This window comes from Mus musculus, chromosome Y (genome assembly GCF_000001635.26).
Source record: "Mus musculus strain C57BL/6J chromosome Y, GRCm38.p6 C57BL/6J".
Taxonomy (NCBI): domain Eukaryota; kingdom Metazoa; phylum Chordata; class Mammalia; order Rodentia; family Muridae; genus Mus; species Mus musculus.
In genome coordinates, this window is record NC_000087.7 from 41,242,210 (window position 1) to 41,264,314 (window position 22,105).

Genomic DNA, 22,105 nt, shown 5'->3' on the forward strand with positions numbered 1-22,105 from the left:
TGGGAAGGTGTTCTCCTCTTAGATGAGCTGTAAGTGATAGTCTGCCCTGATCAGGGATGTTGGACAGTTAATCGAGGTGTGACAGGGTGGAGAATCTCAGTCCCAGGAGGCCACTATGTGAGGAAAAGCCTCCTGATCGCCATTTTCTGTGGAATCTGAGGGTGAATGGAAGGTGGAGGACCGTATTCATGGAAGAGGATCGAACAGGTCAGGGCCATAGAGAATTGGGAACCCTTGGAAGAGAAAAGCTTGGGGCCTGTGGATAGGATCAGAGAAACAGCTGCAGGACTGTGGGTCAGGGAACAGGGAGCCATTGGTGAGATGCCTTGGCGATTGTCCTGTGTGATGTTCAGGATCCCTTAGAAACACACTGAGGATTCCTCCCTCCTCATTGTCTTCTCTATGGTGTGTTCCTTTGGTATAGACTGTATGAACATTGCAGACAGTAGAATGGCATAGGAAGATGAATGAAAAGAAGAAGAGGAGATATTGTAAGAGATTCATAAGTCATTGGGGATGGATTCTGACCACAGATCTTTCTGTCTGTCTCCCATGTATTGGGATTAAAGACTTGCACCACCAAGTTCAGCTTTTTCTCTCAGTTTAGTTTCTGTAGGATGGGATCTATCTTTGTAGTTTCAGCTGGCCCGGCTTGGCCTGGCTTTGAACTTAGAATCTTCAGATGTTTGAAATCCTCGGCTTCCCCAAATCCCTAATTTCTCCAATATAAGGTCTTTCTGTGTTGGTGGTGGTGGTAGTTCATGTTTTTTTTTTTTGTAGACTTAGTGGTGGATCTTTTTCATATGAATATACAGTTACCATGTTCTTTATCTTTCTGGATAGAACTGTGAGTTTACGTTAGATAGAGATAAACTGGTAAACAGAATTGCTGATGTTTTGTTTAAAAATATTATGTGGGAGATAGGACCAAATTCTGATGCCTCAAAGGTCAAAGGATGTTGCTCATCATTTTTTTTGGGAGGAGGGGAGGACTCATATGTTGAAGGTTGGCCAGTTTTTGTCTCTTTTTAAACTGAGAAATGGCAGATTGATAACTTAGGTCCTAAAAGAGGTTTTTAAAGAAGTGAGTTAAAGAAGTTTTAAAACAAGTTGTGAGGGAGAGGGACATGATAAATGGGATACACAGAGGAAATGGTACGGGTAAGGGTATATATATACGCACCACCATATTGAATATGTACACAGAAATCTCTGATAAAGGCAATTGATTAAAAATATACATGTTAAGTAAAAAAAGAAATGATCTTTCATTGAGCTGAAATAATTATTTGATTTTTTGTTATTTTTAATTATTTAAATGATAATTTTTAATCAGGTAACTAAGTTCTTTTTTTTTCCTTTTTATTTTTATTGTTTTTTTTTTTTTTTAACCTAGAAGACTACTGAGTTCTTATGAGAAGAATGGCTCTTAAGAAATTGAAGGTGATACCAAAGGAAGGTTACTTATTACTATTGGACTTTGATGATGAGGATGATGACATAAAAGTTTCAGAGGAGGCTCTTTCGGAAGGTATAGCATTTCCAGTATTAATTGTGTCCTGCAGTTCATTAGACTTTACCTAGTCACCTGAAATGGAAGAAGTCTTTGTTAAGAGTTTACATATACTTCATTTCTAGTTTTACCTATATCTCTCTATTCCTATATACAAGGTTTTGCAGCACATAAACCTACTCTTGGAACTATATCAGCATATGTTGAGAGAGAAGAACTTTCTTGATTTCGCCTCAAGAAAAGACATGAACATTTTTCGTATAATATGTTTGCCAAACATGAATTTATTTCATAAAACTTGCAAATAAATTATTTCCTTTCTTTTTCTATTATATATTTTCCTTATTTACATTTCAAATATTATCACCGTTTCTAGTTTCCACTCCAAAAAATCTCCTGTCCTCTCCCCTCTCCCCCATCTCCCCAACACACCATCTACCAATTCCTAACCCAGGTATTCCCCCATACTGGGGCATAGGATCTTTACAGGAAAAAGTGTCTCTCCTCCCATTGATGCCTGACTAGTCCATCCTCTGCTACATATGAAGCTGGAGTCATATGTCCCATTATTTGTTTTCATTTATTGGTGGTTTAATCCCATGGAATTGTGGGGTACTTGTTAGTTCATGTTGTTTTTTCTTCTAGGGGCCTGCAAACTCCTTAAGCTCCTTAGGTATTTTCTCCAGATCCATAATTGGGGACCCTGTGCTAAGTCCAAAGGATGTCTGTGAACATCCACTTTTTTATTTGTCAGGCATTAGCAGATCCTCTCAGGAGACAACTATATCATTCTCCTGCACCCAAGCCCTTGTTGGCATCTTCAGTAGTGTCTGGATTTGGTGGTTGTTTATGGGATGGATCCCCAAGTGAGGCAGTCTCTGTATTCTTTTATTCTCAGCTCCAATCTTTGTCTCTGTAACTCCTTCCATGATTATTTTGTTCCCCATTCTAAGAAGGAACAGCATATCCACACTTTGGTCTTCCTTCTTCAGTTTCATGGGTTTTGCACATTTTACCTTGGTTATTCTGAGCTTCAGGGATAATATATACTCATCAATGTGTGAATATCATGTGTGTTTTTTCTGATCAGGTTAACTCTCTTAGGAAGATATCATCCAGATCCATCCATTTGTTTAAAAATTTCATGAATTCATTGTTTTTAATAGCTGTGTAGTAATTCATTAAGTAAATGTACCATATTTTCTATATACATTCCTCTAAAGAGAGTCATCTGGGTTCATTTCGGCTTCTTGTTATTATACATAAGGCTGCTATGGACAAAGTGAAGCATGTTTCCTTATTACAAGTTTGAACTTCTGGGTATAACCTTATCAATTTTATGAGGTCCCATTTGTCCATTTTTAATCTTATAGCACAAGACATTGGTGGTATTTTTTTTCAAGAATATTCCCCCTTTGCCCATGTATTCCAGGCTATTTCCCACTTTCTCCTCTATAAGTTTCAGTGTCTCTGTTTTATGTGCAGTCCCTTGATCGACTTAGACTTGAGCATTGCACAGGGGTTGAGAATAGATCAGTTTACATTCTACTACATGCTAACTGCTAATTGAACCAACACCATTTGTTGAAAATGCTGTCTCCTTTCCACTAGATAGTTTTAGCTCCTTTGTCAAAGATCAAGTGACTATAGGTGTGTGGGTTTATTTCTCTGACTTCAGTTCTATTTCATTTATCTACCTGTCTACCACTATACCTGTACCATGTAGTTTTTATCACAATTGCTTTGTAGTGCAGCTTGAGGTCAGGCATGGTGATTCCACAAGAGGTTCTTTTATTGTTGGGGAATAGTTTTTCCTATACTAGTTTTTTTTTTTTTTTTTTTTGGTTTTTGTTTGTTTGTTTGTTTGTTTTCAAATTCCAGGAGAATTTGTAAATTGCCCTTTCTAACTCAATAAAGAATTGAGTTGGAATTTTGATGGGGATTGTATTGAATCTATAAACTACTTTTGGCAGAACAGCCATTGTTACTATGTTAATCCTTCCAATCCATGAGCATGGGAGTTCTTTCCATGTTCTGAGATCTTGTTTCATTTCTTTCTTCAGAGACATGAAGTTTTTATCATATATATCTTTCACTTTCTAATTTACAGTCACACCAAGCTATTTTATATTATTTGTGAGTATTGTGAAGGGTGATTTTTCCCTAATTTCTTTCTCATCCTCTTTTTCCTTTGAGTAGAGGAAGGCCACTGATATGTTTGAGTTAATTTTATATTCACTTACTGCACTGAAGTCATATATAAGGTTTACGATTTCTCTGGTGCATTTTTGGGTCACTGATACATGCTATCATATCATATATTCTGGAAATAGTGATATTTTGACTTCTTCCTTTCCAATTTGTATTCATTTGTTTTCCTTTTGTTGTCTAATTGCTCTGGTTAGGACTTCAACTACTATATTCAATAGGTATGAAGAAAGTGGGCAGCCTTGTCTAGTCCCTGATTTTAATGGGATTGTTTCATTTAGTTTAATGTTTCCTACTGGTTTGCTGTCTTTTTTTTTTTTTAATGTCTAGATATGGGCCTTGAATTCCTGACCTTTCCTGGACTTTTATTATGAATGGGTGTTGTATTTTGTCAAATGCTTTCTCAGCATCTAATGAGGTGATCATGTTGTTTTCGTCTTTGAGTTTGTTTCTATAGTGGATTAAGTTGACAGATTTCCATATATTAAACCATCCCTGCATTACAGGGATGAAGCCTACTTGACCATGATGGATGATCGTTTTGATGTATTCTTTTATTTGGTTTGCAGTGATTTTATTGAGTATTTTTGCTTCGATATTCATAAGTGAAAATGGTCTGAAGTTTCCTTTCTTCATTGAGTTTTTGTATGGTTTGAATATAATTGTAATCTGGCTTCATAGAACAAATTCAATAGTGTTCCTTCTCTTTTGATTTTGCATAATAGTTTGAAGAGTTTTGGTATTAGGTCTCCATGTGTAAGACCCCGAAGATGGACCTCCTCTCAAGTCCAGTAAAGTCCCGGGATGAGCTGGCCAGCACCCCAATGACTTGAGAGAAATCCACACCTGATGCAAACTGCAAGAGGTTTTATTATCAGCTAGCTAAGGACAAACTCCATCCACTGTGCAGGGCAGGGGCGTATGACTCTGAGATGTGACAGAAGAGGGTTTTTATTAGCTAGCTGAGGAATTGGGATGAGTTGGGAGGAGAGTTTGTAGGAGTTGGGAAGAGTTGGGAGGAGTGTTCTTCTCTGCCCAGATGTCCTTGGCAAAACTCCAATTTTCGAATCTCTAGCTGTAAGGCTCAGAAACCAAAAGGCTTTTTGGTGGCTGTAGAGAACATAGAGTCTCTTTCTGGCTGTATTTTTATAAATCAGGGAAAACAATCTTGGAGAATGTCCAGGTCCTTTACCTTCCAGGGAGAAACACTCTGAGTTGGGGTCTCACATTTCCCACTCCTTCTAGTACATAGTTCTGATCTTATAAGTTAGAAAATTAAACCTCTGGCCCAGCTGCCAAACAAAGCCAACATGAGGTCACAGCTTTAGGATATGTAAGATTGAGAACCTCAGAAGCCCCTTGAATGAGACAAAAGAGCCTCTTGCCAGTGGGAGGAGGGAGGAAGGGAGGTTCCTGTGCAGTGCCCACTGTGTGTGAGCAGTGCCAGGCCAGTGGGCCATGGCAGGCTGGATGCCAGAACTGGGCACATGCTGGAGGTGTGGCAGCAGGGCTTGTGAGAAGCATCAGGGAGAGTCCTTTTGATCTGAGTTCAAGTTTACCAGAATGGTGGCACCAGACCAGGACAGGTACTCCTGTTTGAAATTTATGTGGCACCAAGATGGTTTCTGGTTCGTATGTTTTTTGTTTTTGTGTTTTTGTTTTAGTTTTTTATTGTGTTTCAACATTTCCAAGGCATCTTTTCTGATCAGTTGTAGGTCCTTCAAGTGAGCTAGTGGGAGTTCTGAAAAAGAAACATGAGGGTCAAACATTCCACCTGCTTCTGTTAAAGGGGGGGGGTGGGTCCCCAGTTGAGGAGTTCGAATGGTGTAAGTTTAAATTTCCCTGTGGTGGTCCATACTCAGAACAAGGTGAAGGGAAAAAGAGCTGCATAATCTTTTCTGCAGGTCTCTAAAACCAATTTAGTCAAGGTTTCTTTTAATGCTCTATTCATCCACTCTACCTGTCCTGAAGTCTGGCATATATAAGAACAATGTATCTTCCAATGGATCCCCCATTGTCTGGCTAACCCTTGGCTTACCTGGGCAATGAAGGAGGGGCCATTGTCTGACGAAAGTACCTTAGGGATGCCAAATCTTAGGAAATTTTCCTCTAATATCTTCTTTGCCATGGCAAGGGTGTTCTTGTTCTTAGTGGGGAAGGCTTCGACCAAGCCTGAAAAGGTGTTTACAAAAAACAAATAGATGTTTATTACTGTACTTGGCTGGTTTAACTTCAGTAAAATCTACTTTTCTGTATGCTCTTGGTCAGTCAACTCTTATCCACTTTCTGGGGGGTGTTCTTGTGGTGCCCAGCATTGGTGAGGGCACATGCTTGGCATTCATTAACAATCTCATGGGCAACATCTGGCAATCTTATAACATAGCAGTTTGAGCTCTTAACATTTTCTTTGACCTTCTCATTTTCCAAGTGCATGAGGTGGTGTAGATTGATGCTGTAGATTACCTTTCTCTTGTGGGCAGGACAGAGCAACCATCTTGGGTCTTAGCGACTCCCTGGGTAGTATGCACACATATATCAGGTATTTTGCCTGTTAATTCCTGATCTTCTGGAGTGTAATCAAAGCCTGCATCTTTGAGTTTATAATGGTCTTGACATTTGTCGTGGATATTCCTGGTTGTCAACTTGACAATATTTGGAATGAACTACAATCCGGAATTGGAAGGCTCACCAGTGACCCTTATCTGGAACCTTGGAGATCCTTATCTGGATCTTGGTTTGAAGATCTTGAGCCACAGTGGCTATGGATTCCAGAAGATTGAATCTCTGAGTTTAAGGAACACACCTTTAATCTGGGCTACACCTTTCATCTGGGATTAAAGGTGTGGTGGAACACACCTTTAATCTGGGCTACACCTTCTGCTGGAGACAATATAAGGACATTGGAAGAAGGGAGTCGAGCTCTTGCTCTTGCTCCTTCGCCTGCTTGCTGCGTGAGACTGAGTAACTGCTAGATCCTTGGACTTCCATTCACAGCTGCGACTGAATCATTGTTGGGAATTGGGCTGCCGACTGTAAGTCATCAATAAATTCCTTTACTATCTAGAGACTATCCATAAGTTCTGTGACTCTAGAGAACCCTGACTAATACAACATTCTTTATTTTTTTCTCTTAGGGCAGCCAGGTCAGGCATCAGATTTCCCTTCACTAGGGCCTCATGGACTTTGTGGTGACTATTGCAATGTATGATGTCAAGTTTTTTGCAAAGTGTATGGCTTCTAACAGTCTCAAGGTTTCTTTTTTATTTTTAATATCTTCCCCAGTAGATGTGAGTAGCATCCTTTTTCTAAAGATAGTACCATGCATGTGAGCGGTGGCAAAGGCATACCAGCTGTCTGTTTAGATATTGATGTTCTTTTCTATTGCCAGCTGCAAGGCTTGGATAAGTGTGATTAGCTCTTCTCTCTGGACAGTCATTCCTTCAGAAAAGCTGCTGGCACGGATGGTTTCTTTTCCGTTGACCACTGCTGGCACCACTTTTCTTTTACTTTCAATCAAAAAGCTGATACTATCTGTGTACCAATTGGGGCAGCCTGGCCATGGCTGGTCAGTGACTTCTTTCTTAGTTTTGATTTCTTCTGCCAAGATGTCTATACTCCTTCACTGGTAGGGACATGTCAGCTTCAGGCAGCAAGGTGGAAGGATTAGGGATAGCAGGGGTGAAAACTATACTCTCTCTACACTCTCTCAGTCAGTAAGAGACTCTGATAATGGGTCCTGTGAGCATTAGTCATCCAGCAATCTGGCAGCTGTCTAACAATGCTTTCTAAGGCATGGGGGCAGAATGGGGCTACTACTATAGTTCTTTGAACTAAAGTCAGTTTGTCAGCATCTTTGAGAAGTACTGGCACAGCAGTGGTAGTTTTTAAGCAAGAATGCCATCCACTGGCCACTTGGTCTTTTTTTTTTTTTTTTTTTTACAAGTAGACTACAAGTCTCTTCTATGTCCCCAGAGCTTAGGTCAGGACCTATCTCACTATTTCTGCTCTTTTATCTAAATAGAGAGTGAATGGCTAGGTCACATCTGTCAGGACTAGGGCTGAGGCACTAAGCACAATTTTTTAATCTTTTTAAAGGCCTCCCCATATATGGGGTCCATGAGAAAGTCCCAGTCTCTTTAGTAAGAAGTGATTATTAGGGAGTGCCAGGTGGCAAAGCCTTGCTTTCTAACTGGTAACAACAGAGTATTCCAGGAAGACTGACAAAGGACCAAACACACCTAGTTCTAAGAGCCTTTGAAAGTGAGGTCTGATGCCCTCTCGGGCCTCTTTGCTCATGGTGTATTATTGTACCCCGAAAGGAATCACACCAGTTTTCAATCTCACAATGATGGGGAGCACCATTTTTGCCTCAATTATACCCCCAGTCTCTGCCCAGGCTGTTGGATAACTCTCTAACTAGGTCCATTCTAGTACTTTTCTTGATGGGGCTTGAGGCTCATGTAATCTATATTCTTCTTCCAATTTTGATGTTAAATTTATAGAGTCAGAGGCTTGCCAAGGGATTGAAGTTCCTTCCAAAGAGCAGCTTATTTGGGATTTTAAATATGCTAGTATGTCTCTCCACAACAATGGGGTGGGACTTGAGGAATGATGAGGGAGGAATGAGTTACTTGGCTTGTTCATAGATTAACTTTCTTATCAGTGGTCCAAGAGTATGGTTTCTGACCAGTAGCCCTGAATACTAAGGATTGCTGGTTCCTCAATTTCTCCAGTGGCTCTGTCAGGACTGAAAACTCTGCTCTGATATCATGAAGGGAAGCCAAGGGGGTCTCTTCCACAGTTAGGGTTACCCTAGTTTCACGTAGGGTGTCTGTTTCCCATATCTGCTAGTCATCATCCTCTGGGATAAGGACTTAGGTGGTCTGGTATCTGTCTCTTTCTTGGGGCAGTCTCTTGACCAGTGTCCCTTTTCTTTACAGTAACCACATTGGTCCTTATCTACAGGTGGTGTGAAGGTCCTATGGAGTTCTGAGGTCTTTTTGGCCCTGTGTTGCCCAGTTACCCTGTCTGCCTATTCCCTCCATCTTTTCTAGAAACTTCCTTATCAACTGCTAATGTATCCAAAATCCTAATTAAATTTCTATCCTGCCTTCCATCTGGTCTACTTTCTCTTGCCTCAGCTACTCTCTCTTCTCTTTCTCCTTTTTCTTTTTTAGTCTCTCTCTTATGGTACACTTTCTCTGCCTCCTTAACCAGATCTTGAAAAGATAATGTTTGCAGACTCTCTAGATGCTGTAACCTTCGCCTAATATCAGAAGCAGATTGCCCAAATGAAAGCCATGGCCACTGCTGCCTGCTGGCTCTCTGACATAGTGTCAAAGGGAACGTAATGCTTGTGTGATTCTAAGAGGCACTCTAAAATCACTGCTGGTGGCTCCTTTTCCTCTTTAGGATCCCTCTTACCTTGACCAAATTGCTTGGGTGCCTGTTAGCTCCTCCCTTTCCTGCTACCCTTCCCCTGTGTAAATGTGTCAACTGCTTGCTACCTTCAGGCCTGTTAGGGTCACAGTCAGGACCTGTCAGAGGGAAGCCTGCATCTATTTCATTTGGAAGTTGTGTCAGCCATCCATTGGCTCCCAGCACATACTTCTTGTCTCAAGCAGAATCCTTTCCTTCTCCTCTGTGGTAAAATTAAACTACAATAGCTATTGACGGTCATCCCAAGTGGGCTGATGAGAGAAGGGAGAGATTCCATTAGATTAGTAAGGCTAGAGGTGTTTTCAGAGAAGGGGGCGTGTTTTGCCTTCCAATTATAGAGATCAGAGGAGGAAAAAGGCCAATACTGAAGGAGCTGCATATCCATGGCCTGCTGGAGTAGGGCCATAAGTACTTAAAGCCAGCGTGATTGTTGAGTCTGGTCCCAATAGGCTCTGAGCTCATTTGTCTTGGTTTCGAGCAGCTGGTCACTCCCCCATGTTTCCAGCAGTTCCCTTTTGAGATATCTGGGAAGGGACCGGTTGGGGATATGAGGGTGGAGTATTACGCCATTCTGGAGGTTATTACCTCTCTGGAAACATCTCAAGAGGAGCCAAGGGTTGCATTCCTCCCTTTCCTCCGCCATTTACATCTTCGTTTTTGTTTTTTTTTTTTTTGTTTTTTGTTTGTTTTTTGTTTTTTTTTTCCCCGCTGAGTGGCAGAAAGCTAGGACTAGGGAGCCCAGCTTGTTCTTCTGAACTCAAGGTTTCAACCAGGTGCTCTCTGTTGGTCAACTAACATCAACAGGTGGCAATTTTGTAGAGCAGAAAGTTCTCCAAAATCTCTTTTTGACATCTACAAAGAGATTGTGAGTACTAGTCATAATTTCAGTTTGATGCTCTAGAGTCAATCCAAGGGGAGTGTTAATAGTCTGTCCCAACTGCAGAGTCACATACAGGGAGACAAACAATATATACAGTAACAGAAACACACGGCCGAGTTAGCAAACTCTCACTTGGCACCCAGTAACAGAAACAGTAAACACTCTCACTTGGTACCCAGTAACATTAAAAGATGGCCAAGTGAGCACACACTTATTTGGCACCCTGATGGGAGATCTCCAGGCATCCCTGGAGCTCCCTCAGACTTCCAGGGATGTCTCCCAGTATAGCGTGTGGTTACTCCTGACATGCCTGTCAGGAACCCTCCCCTCCATACAGAATAGAAAGATTGTACACCATGAATTCTGAATTCAAACACAGCCGGCAGACAAAAACATAGACAAAGACAGGATCCTACCTGCAAGTGGCGTCTCTAAGAAATGGGATAGGCCACAAATCCAGGCAGATGAGCCCCCATATGTAAGAACCCCAAAGTTTGGCCTCCACTCAAGTCCCTGGATGAACTGGCCAGGACACCAATAACTCCAGAGAAAACCACACTTGATGCAAACTGCAAGAGGATTTATTATCAGCTAACTGAGGACATTTTTAACACTGTGTAGGGTAGGGGATTTCGACCCTGAATGGTGACAGTGGGGGGCTTTTAACAGCTAGCTGAGGAACTGAGATGAGTTGGGAGGAGAGATGGGAGAAGTTGGGAAGAGTTGGGAGGGTTTAGGAGGGTTGGGAGGAGATTTGGGAAGATATGGGAAGAGTTGAGAGGAGTGTTATTTTCTGCTGGATGTCCTTGGTAAAATTACAATTACCATATCTCTGGCTGTAAGGATAAGAAATGAAAAGTCTGTTTGCTCACTATAGTGAACAAAGAACTTCTTTCTGGCTGCATTTTTAGAGATCAGGGAAAACAAGCTTGGGGAATGTCCAGGGGCTTTACCTTCAAGTGAGAAACAATCTAAGTCAGGGTCTATCACATGAAGATCTTATTGAACTCTGATGGTTCATCAGATCCTGGGCTTTTTTTGGTTGGGAGATTATTAATGACTGCTTCTATTTCTTTAGGAGTTATGGAAGTAATACAGAATTTCTCTGATACTGATTTAAATTTGGTACCTGATATCTGTCTAGATATGTGTCCATTTGTTTTCCTTATTTTCCATTTTTGTTGAGTATAGGCTTGTTTAGTAGGATCTGATTATTCTTTGACTTTCCTAAGTTTCTGTTGTTATATCTCCCTTTTCAATTCTGGTTTTGTTAATTTAAATACTGTCCCTGTGCCCTGTACTTAGTCTGTCTAATGGTTTATCATTCTTGTTGATTTTCTCAAAGAACCAGCTCCTAGCTTGTTTGATTTTTTTATGTAATTCCTTTGTTTGCACTTGGTTGATTTCAACCATGAGATTGATATTTGTCCTGCCTTCAACACATCTTGAGTGAATTTGCTCACTTTTGTTCTAGAGTTTTTAGGTGTGCTGTCAACCTACTCCAGTATCCTCTTTCCAATTTCGATTCAGAGGCATTCAGAGGTATGAGTTTCCCTCTTAGAACTGCTTCCATTGTGTCCCATAACTTTTGGTATGTTGTAGCTTCATTTTCATTAAAATCTAAAAAGTCTTAAATTTATCTCTATTTCTTCCTTGTCTGAGTTATCACTAACTATATTTTTGTTCACCTTCTATGTTTATGTGTGTTTTTAATTACTTATATTTCTATTTCAGATCAGCCTTAGTCCTTAGTGATCTCATAGGATGCATAGGATTATTTCAATATTTTTATATCTGTTGAGACAAGTTTTGTGACTGATTATATGGTCAATTTTGGAGAACGCATCATGAGGGGCTGAGAAAAAGGGATATCCTTTTGTATTCGAATAAATTTTTTATAGATATCAACTCATGTATTTGTTTCATAACTGCTGTTAGTTTAACTGTGTCTCTTTTTAATTTTTGTTCCCAGGGACTTTCCATTGATGAGGGAGGGGTGTTGAGCTAATATTGTCTGGGGTGCAATGTGTGTTTTTGAGCTTTACTAAAGTTTCTTTTATGAGTGTGGATGATATTGCATTTGGCGTATGAATGTTCAGAATTGGGAATTCATCTTGGTAAATTTTAACATTGATGAATATGAAGTGTCCCTCCTCTTTTTTTTTTTTTTTTGATAACTTTGGGTTGAAAGTCGAATTTATTTGATATTAGAATGGCTACTCCAACTTGTTTCTTTGGAACATTTGCTTGGATAATTGTTTTCCAGCCTTTTACTCTAAGGTAATATCTGTATTTGTCCCTGAGATTTGTTTCTAGTATGCTTGGTCTTGCTTACACATCCTGTCTGTTATTCTATGTCTTTTTATTGGTGAATTGTGTCTGCTGATATTATGACATATTAAGAAAAAGTAGTTGTTGCTTCCTGTTATTTTTGTTGTTAGAGTTGGAATGTGATTCATGTAGCTCTCTTCTTTTAGGTTTGCTTCAAGATCAATTTCTTTGTTTTTCTAGAGTGTAATTTCCCTCCTTATATTGGAGTTTTACCATTACTACCCCTTTGATGGGCTGGATTTGTTCGAACATATTGTGTAGTTATAGTATTTTTTTTTCCACAGAATACCTTGTTTTGCTGTGTCTAGTAGCCTTGACTGGCATTTCTGCTCCCTTAGGGTCTGTATGACATCTGCCCTGGATATTAAGGCTTTCATAATCTCTGGGGATAAGTTAGGTATAGTTTTGATAGGATTTCCTTTATAAGTCACTTGACCATTTTCCCTTAGTGCTTTTAATATTCTTTTTCTTTTGTTTTTTTTTCTTTCTTTTTTATTTTTCATTTGGTGTTTTGATTTCTATATGATGGCAGAAATTTCTCTTGTGGTCCAAACTATTTGGAGTTTTGTAGGCTTCTTGTATATTCATAGGCAAATCTTTCTTTAGGTTAGGGAAGTTTTCTTCTATAATTTTGTTGAATATATTCACTGTCCCTAAATTTGAAAAACTTACTTTTCATTGATACCTATTATCCTTAAGTTTTGTCATCTCCTTGTGTACTGGATTTTCTCGGTGTAAATATTTCTGCTCTAAAATCTCTTCCAAAAATTCACATGGGAAGTTTTTCCAGAGTAATTCAAATCGATAGTACTTTATTAACTATTACTTATATAGAATCCTTTCAAATGTTTCTGTTTTCTATTGTCAATACAGTAAAGAGCCCAGCATTTGATAAAAATGAGAATATATCACCTCAAGCAGAAGCAGATGAAGATATCGGGTAACATTTTCAATATTTTTGCCAGTTCAATAGATTACTTCATAAGTAGTGTTTGTATTCCCTTTACTGGAGAAGTAGATTCAGGAAGATAGCAACGCAAAGTCAGACACTGCTATATGTTGAGTTCAAGCCCAGCTTGAGGTCCTTCAGACCTTGTGATAACAAACACATAGCAACTAGTACAATATGACCACCTGCCTGAGATCTTCCAAGATATACACACAAAGAAAAGGAGAAAAATCATAAAAATAAGAGGGGGACCATCTGGGAAGAAAAAGGGACTCAGCAAGAGTGGGAGAGTAATGAATAAACTACTGTGGGTGTAAATGTATGAATTGTTAAAAGTCAATGATACAAGATCACTTTGATACTCCACCATGTATTTTATATATATATGACATTTGTTCCTAACCAAACATTATATATTTATTATGAATAATTAACAGAAGGTTCTTTTTAAAGTTTTGTGTGGGTAAGAAAAATGTCCTACCAGTTCACTATATTTCTTGCATTAATTTTTTTAATTTCCTTTCTTCACAGAGATGAAATAGATAGTATGTTGGATAAATCTGAAGGTATGTGTTTTTGGAGATATTTGCCTGTTTTTTAAAGAGGTCAGAAGAGGGCATCAGATTTCTAGACTGTATAGCAAAAGGGGATAATTTTAGGGTTCACAGTAATTGTAGTTTCCTTTAAAACACATATGAGATAACTTCTCAGCAAACATTCAGAATGCAAGATTAGCTGAAGATGTAGCTCAGTGGTAAATCACCATTTAAAAGTGATGAGTTTCATCTTCAGTGGCAAAAATAAACAAACAAAAACAAACAAAGAAACAAAACAAAACAATAACAACAAAAACCCCAAACAAACCAACAAATGCACCAAATTAACAAAAATCCTACCAAACAAACAAAACACAGTTATAAGTCTTGCAAATGAAATGTTAGGTTGTCCAGTTTGCCAAATTAACTGCAAATTGTAAAATGAGCAAGAAACCCAGTTTGCTCTTGTAAGGAAACAAGCAAAACCAGCAATAAGCATTTTAGGAGCCTAAACTTAGGCATGATTAGAGAAGAAAAAAAAAATACAGTGGCTACCACAAGGGAACAAACCTCTCAGAGGGGCTAGAGAGATGGCTGTTTTGGTAATGTGCTTTCCTTGAAAGTATATAACTTAAGGAGGGGGTCTTAAATCAGCTTTAAAAATGCAGGCTGCAACCCAGTGAAAAGTAGGTGGAGACAGCTTGCTGGCTAGCCAGGCTAGTGGCATTGGTGAGCTGCAGAATCAGAGAGAATCTGTCTCAAGTTTTAAGTTTGGGCAGTCAAAGGTGGTTCATGCCTTAATCCCAGCAGTTGGTAACCAGGGTAAGGTCCAGGACTACAACCCTGCCTTGAAAAAAAAAAAAAAAAAAAAAAAAGGAAGTTGGAATGTGATTGAGAATGCAGCAAATGTCTATTTGTAGCCTTCTTATGCATACTTATACTGAAATGTATATGCATCAGGTTTTTACAATACTCTTTATGTGATTTACACAATCCATTAAAATGATGGTTTTTGTCTTTTTGTTTTTTCTCTTTGAGGAAATTGTCAATATTAAGAAAGTGTTATAATTTTGTAATCTCCACTGTATAGTACAAATAAACATGTTTCAAGAAAAATGATCAGCACACCTTAAAAGACACAAAGGACAGGGATGGAAAGATGGCTTAGAAATTAAGAGCATTTGTGTTCTTGGACAGAACCAAGTTTTAGTTCCTAGGACCCACACAATGGCTCAAAACCATTTTTAATTCTATATCCATGGGTTTTGGAATTCTCTTCTAGTTTCTATGTGCACCACACATGCATGTTTATAAATACAAACATGCAAAAACAAATTACTTAAAAAATAAAACAATTGAAAATTACAAACAACAGCACCTTCATCTGAAACAAAGTAGGAGAGTCTTGTTTGGGGTCCGTTTTATTTTAGCTTTCAAGTTAGTATTGTAAACTTGGAAAATGGAAAGCCTCTGGGTAGTAGTGGCAGCTAAAATACTACCTCCTTTTTGCTCGTCAATGACAGACGACTGATTGAGCCTTTCTCACCATTAGTACACATGTGCAAACACTGCCAAGCAGCAAGGGCCTTGGCTGAGATTGTTTTCCCGCTATCCAAACCCTGTTACCCAGTATGCTTTGTGGTAGTCATCAAGCCGAGTTCTTGTGGAAGCAAGGTTCTTGAGGAAGCATGGTAGGGAGAAGTGTCAGTAGAGGTAGTCAATTGTCTGTTGAAAGATGATTAATCCTGTTTGAGCTGGGGGACTGTGTGGGGAAGAAGGTGGAGGGGTGGAGGTGTTACTTTAGGAGTAAGGAGAGGAGGTGACCCTCACTGGACTCAGGAAGGTACTGCTTCCAGGCTCACAATCAACTTTTCCCACTTAGGTCTCTGCTGAGAAAAACAGAGAACTTCGCTAAGGGCAGGAGTTTGAACAGAATTATCTCCTAACAGAAAGCAGGAAGGCCAGGGAATTGGAGACCCTGGAAGTCTTCTTGGGGCTTGGGGATGTGAGGAGTGAGTAAATTGGAAGTCAGTTAGTGGAGCCAACAGATTAAAACCTTCTTTTAGCTGCTGCTGCCTGCCAGGAATTCATTAAAAACGAACTGAAAACCAGTCTTCATTTACCTCTACCTGTTGTTAAAATGGCAGATTCCCGAAATTTCTATGTATAGGCTCCAATTGCCTCAAAATACAGAGGCTCCTCTCAGCCTCAGAAGTGCTGGGACTTCAGACATAATTCAGGCCAGGTTGTTGTTATTTATTTGTTGTTTTGGTTTAGGAAAGTAAGCTCTAACTCTATATCTCAGGATTGTCTGAAACCTCACCTGCAGCTTTGACTGGCCTTGAAACTGAAGTCCCTAGCCTTACAAATGTACCTGGTCCTGAGGAAATATGTGTTCTTTATTTTTTATATTTAAAATTTGTTTGTTTGTTTGTTTGTTTGTTTTTTCTTCCTTTTTTCTTTGTTGAAGATTGAAACCAGAGCTTCTTGCTGTAGCAGTAAAATATTTGTCCAGCCAGAAAAACTTTATATTTTAGATCTGCTTTAGATTTGTATTATGATGAAAAAAATTGAGGAGCTTGGTTATGATAAAAGCAACCATGATTTCATTTGGAGATTGAGATGCAAACACATTTACTTTAATTTATCAAAACCCTAGCAACAATGGGACCAAAATTTAGATCATCCTGTGATTGCATATAAACCCACTTGAAGTCACAGGTAAAGCCATCATATTAGGTGTGTGTGTATGTGTGTGTGTGTGTGTGTGTGTGTGTGTGTGTGTGTGTGTGTGTGTGTGTTTATTTACATTTCAAATATTAGTCATTTCCTGGTTTCACCCCAGAAATTCCCTTTACCATTCCACCCTCCCTCTGCTTCTATGAACATGTTCCCCCACCCACCAACTTCCATGTCCCTGCTCTGGTATTTGCCTACACTGGGACACCAAACTTCACATGACCAAGGACCTCTCCTCTCACTGATGTTTGACAAGGACATCCTCTGCTATGTATTTAGCTGGAACCATGGGTCCCCCTCTTTGTTTGCTGGCTTAGTCCCTGAGTGCTCTGTTGGGGGGGGGGGGTCTGCTTGGTTCATATTACTGTTCTTTCTGTAAGGTTACAAACCCCTTCAGCTCCTTCAGTCCTTCCTCTAACTCCTCCACTGTGGACCCCATAATCAGTCTGATTGTTGGCTGTGAGCATGAGCCTCTGTTTTTGCCAACCTCTGGCAGAGCCCCTAAGGACACAGCCGTATTAGGCTCCTTTCAGCAATCATTTGTTGGTATCCACAATAGTGACAGGGTCTGGTGTTTATATACGGGATGGATCCACAGGTGGGGCAGATTCTGAATGGTCGTTCCTTCAGTCTCTGCCCTGCACTTTGTCTCCATATTTCCTCCCAGTAGTATTTTGTTCCCCATTCTGAGAAGGACGGAAACATACACACTTTTTTCTTCCTTCTTAAGGTTTATGTGGTCTGTGAATTACATTTTGGGTATTCTGAACTTTTAGGATAATATCCACTTATCAGTGAGTGCATAACATATTTTTTCCTTTGGGATAGTGTTACCTCATACAGGATGATATTCTTTAGACCTATCCGTTTGCGTGTAAACTTCCTGAAGTTATTGTTTCTTTATGGTCACTATACATTTTTATCACTATTTCTCTATAATACAGCTTGAGGTCAGGGATGATTCCCCCTGAAGTTCTTTTATTGTTGTGAATAGTTTTTCAATATCCTGGATTTTCTTTATTCCAAATGATTTTGCATATTGCTCTTTCTATCTTTATAAAGAATTAAGTTTGAGTATTGATTGAGAGGGCATGGAATCAGAGCTTACTTTTGGCAAGATAGACATTTTTACAAAATTATTTGGGACACCAATCTATGGCCATGGGAGATCTTTCCATCTTCTGAGAATTTCAATTTCTTTCTTCAGAGACTTGAAGTTCTTGTCCTACAGAACTTTGACTTGCTTTTTTCTTGTAACACCAAGGTATTAAAATATGAGACTATTGTGAAGAGTGTTGCTTCCATAACTTCCTTTTCAGCCTGTTTATCCTTTGAGTAGAGGAAAGCTACTGATCTATTTGAGTTAATTGTATATCCAATCACTTTGCTAAAGTTGTTTCTCAGGCTTAAGGGTTCTTTGGTGGATTTTTTGGGGTCACTAAATATATTATCTTATTACCTGTTAATAGTGATATTTTCATTTGTTCTTTTCCAATTTTTAACTTTTTGACCTCTTTTTGTTGTCTATTTAATCTGGCTAGAACTTCTAGTACTATAGTGAATAGGTAGGGAGAGAGTGGGAAGCCTTGTCATATATTAGTGGGACTGCATCAAGTTTCTCTCCATTTATTTTGATGTTGGATCCTGGTTTGCTACTATGTTTAGTTATGGGCCTTGCTTTCTGAATCTATCCAAGACTTTCATCATGAAGGCGTGTTGATTTTTTTTAAATGATTCCTCAGCGTCTAATGAGATAATACTGTGTTTTTTCCTTGAGATTCTTTACATATTGGATTACATTGATGGATTCCCATATATTGAACCATTCCTGTATCCCTGGGATGAAGCCGCTTGATCATGAAAGATGATCATTTTGATGTGTTCTTGGATTGTGTTTAACAGAATGTTATTGAGTATTTTTGCATCAATATTTATAAGTTAAATTGGTCTGAAGTATCCTTTCTTCATTGGGTTTTTGTATGGTTTGGGTATAAGAGTAAATGTGGCTTCATAGAACAAATTAAGTAGTATTCATTTTCTTCTATTTTGCATAATAGATTGAAGATTGTTGGTATTCGTGTTTCATTGAAAGTCTGATGGAAATCTGTACTAAACCCATCAGATACTGGGCTTTTTTTTTTTTTTTTTGGAGGGGGGAGCTCTTAATGACTGCTTCTATTTCTTTGGGGGTTATGGGAGAGTTTACAGGGTTTATCTCAACCTTATTGAAATTTAGTACCTGACATCTGTCTAGATAATTGTCCAATTCATCCAGATTTTCCACTTTTGCTAAGTTACAGGCTTGTATAGTAGGATCTGATGATTTTTTTGGATTTACTAAGTATCTGTTGTTATGTCTCCCTTTTCATTACTGGTTTTGTTAATGTTGATACTTTCCCTGTGCCCTGTAATTAGTCTGGCTAATGTTTTATCTATCTTGTTGACTTTCTCAAAGGTCCAGCTCCTAGTTTGTTTGATTTTATGTTATAGTTCCTTTGTTTCCACTTGTTTGATTTCAGCCCTGAGTTTGATTAGTTCCTGCCTTCAACTCCTCTTGGGTGAATTTCCTTCCTGTTATTCAAGGGGTTTTAGGTGTGCTGTCAACCTACTACTGTATCTTCTCTCCAGTTTCTATTTAGAGGCATTCAGAGCTATGAGATTCCCTTTAACACTGCTTTTGTTGTGTTCCACAACTTTCAGTATGTAGTAACTTCATTTTTTTTTAAAATCTAAAAAGTCTTATATTTATTTTTTTTTATTTCTTCCCTACCGGAATTATCACTGACTGGATTTTTGTTCACCCTCTACGTGTACATGGATTTTCAATTATTTATATTATTATTTCAGATCAGCCTTAGTCCTTGGTGATTAGATAGGATGTATGAGATTATTTGGATATTTTTATATCTGTTGAGGCATGTTTTGTGACTGATTATATTGTTAATTTTGGAGAAGGCGTCATGAGGTGCTGAGCAGAATGGACAATTTTTGTTCTAGAATAAAATGTTCTATAGATATCAACTAATGTATTTGTTTCATAACTTCTGTTAGTTTAACTGTGTCTTTTTTTAATTTTTCTTTCAAGGATCTTTCCATTGATGAGGGAAGGTTGTTGAAGTCTTCTGCTATTATTGTGAGTGGTGCAATGTGCATTTTGAGCTGTACTAAAGTTTCTTATATGAATATGGATGCCATTGCATTTGGACTATAAATGTTTAGAATTGAAAATTCATCTTGGTAAATTTTAACTTTGATGAATATGAAGTGTCACTCCTTGTCTTTTTAGATAACATTGGGTTGAAAGTCAAATTTATTTGATATTAGAATGGCTACTTCAAATTTGTTTCTTTGGAACATTTGCTTAGAAAATTGTTTTCCAGCCTTTTATTGTGAGGTAATGTCTGTCTTTGTCCCTGAGGTTTGTTTCTGGTATGCTGGGTCTTGCTTACACATCCAGTCTGTTAGTCTATTTCTTTCTAATTGGTGAATAGAATATGGTGATATTAAGAGATACTAAGACAAAGTATTTGTTTCTTCCTGTTATTTTTGTTGGAATTTTGTTCATGTAGCTATCTTCTTTTAGGTTTACGTCAAGATTAATATCTTGCTTTTGCTAGCAGGTGATTTTCCTCCTTATATTGGAGTTTTCCCTTTATTATCCCTTGAAGGGTTTGATTTGTTCAAAGATATTGTGTAAATATTGTTTTTTCACGGAATACCTTGTTTTCTCAATCTATGGTAAAATAGTTTTGCTGCATATTATAGCTTTGGCTCTTATTTCTGCTCTCTTAGTGTCTGTATGATATCTACCCTGGATCTTATGGCTTTCATATTCTCTGGGGAGAAGTTAGGTGTAATTCTTATAGGAATTCCTGTATATGTTACTTGACCATTTTACCTTACTGCTTTTAATATTCTTTCTTGGTTTTGTGCATTTGGTGCTTTGATTAATATATGATGGCAGGGATTTTTGTTGTTGTTGTTGTTGTTTTTCTGGTCCAAACTATTTGGAGTTCTGCATGCTTCTTGTATGTTCATGGACATCTCTTTCATTAGGTTAGGAAAGGTTTCTTTTATAGTTTTGTTGAAGATATTCACTGGCCCTATAATTTGGAAATCTTACTTCTCATCTATACCTGTTATCCTTATGTTTTTTCTTCTCCTTGTGTCCTAGATTTCCTGGATGTAATTACTTAATTTTTAAAATCTGTTTCAAAAACTCAAAATGGGCAGTTTTTCCAAAGAAATTCAAATTGATAGTACTTTATTAACTATTACTAATATTGCATACTTTCAAATGTTTACATTTTCTATTGTCAATACAGTAAACAACCCAGCAATTGGTAAAGATGAAAATATATCGCCTCAAGTAAAAGGAGATGAAGACATGGGGTAATATTTTCAATTCTTTTTCTTTTTTTCTTTTTTCTTTTTTTTTTTTTTTTTTTTTTTTTTTTTTGCCAGTTCAATAGAGTACTTCAAAAGTAGTGTTTGTGTTACCTTCACTGGAAAACTAGATTCAGGAAGATCAGCATTTCAAGGTCAGATGCTGCTATATGTTAAGTTCAAGCCCAGCTTGGGATCCTTTAGACTTTGTGATCACAAACACATAGGAACTCATACAATAGGACCACCTGCACGTGATCTTTGACACACTCAAAGAAAAGGAGAAATATCATAAAAATAAGTAGGGGCCTATCTGGGGAAAAAAAGGGTCTCGGCAAGTGTGGAAGAGTTATGAATAAACTCCTTCTGGGGTGTAAATGTATGAATAGTTAAAAGTAAATAATCCAAGTTCAAGTTGGTAGTCCACGATATATTTTATATGCATATGACATTTGTTCCAAACCAAACATTATATATTTATTATAAAAAATTAAAGAAGGTTCTGTGTAAAGTTTTGTGTGTGGTAAAAAAAAAAATGGCCTACCAGTCTACTATATTTCTTGCTTTAATTTTTTATTGTTCTGTCTTCACAGACATGAAGTAGGCAGTATGTTGGATAAATCTGGAGGTATGTGTTTTAGAAATATTTCCCTGTTTCTTGAAGAGGCCAAACAAGGGAAACAGATCTCTATAGAACCTATAGCATAGGGGGATAATTGTAGGCTTCACAGAAATTATAGTTTTCTTTAAAAAAATGCATACAGATGACTTCTCATCCAACATTCAAAACTAAAGATTAACTAAAGATGTAGCTCAGTGGTAAAGCACCATTAAAAGTTATGAATTTCATCTTCAGTGGTGAAAACAAAAACAAAAACAAAAAAAAACAGCAAAAAACAACAAACCCAGCAAATTAACAAAAAACAAACAAACAAAAAAAAGCACCAAAGAAACAAAACACAGCAATAAGCCTAGTAAATGAAATGTCAGTTCGTCCAGTGTGCCAAATTAACTGCAAATTGTGAAGTGAGCAAGAAAAACAATTTGCTGTTGTAAGGAAACAAGCAAAACCACCACTAAGCATTTTAGGAGCCTAAACTTAGGCATGATTAGAGAAATAGAAA

General features: G+C 38.1%; 1 long non-coding RNA gene across 1 annotated transcript; it reads left to right on the top strand.

The window, feature by feature from the left end:
- Window positions 1-13,267, top strand: Gm28597. Its single transcript, XR_882321.1, has 3 exons — window positions 1-29; window positions 11,515-11,582; window positions 13,245-13,267. It is a non-coding gene; the product is annotated as a predicted gene 28597 (long non-coding RNA).
- Window positions 13,268-22,105: the final 8,838 nt, after the last annotated feature.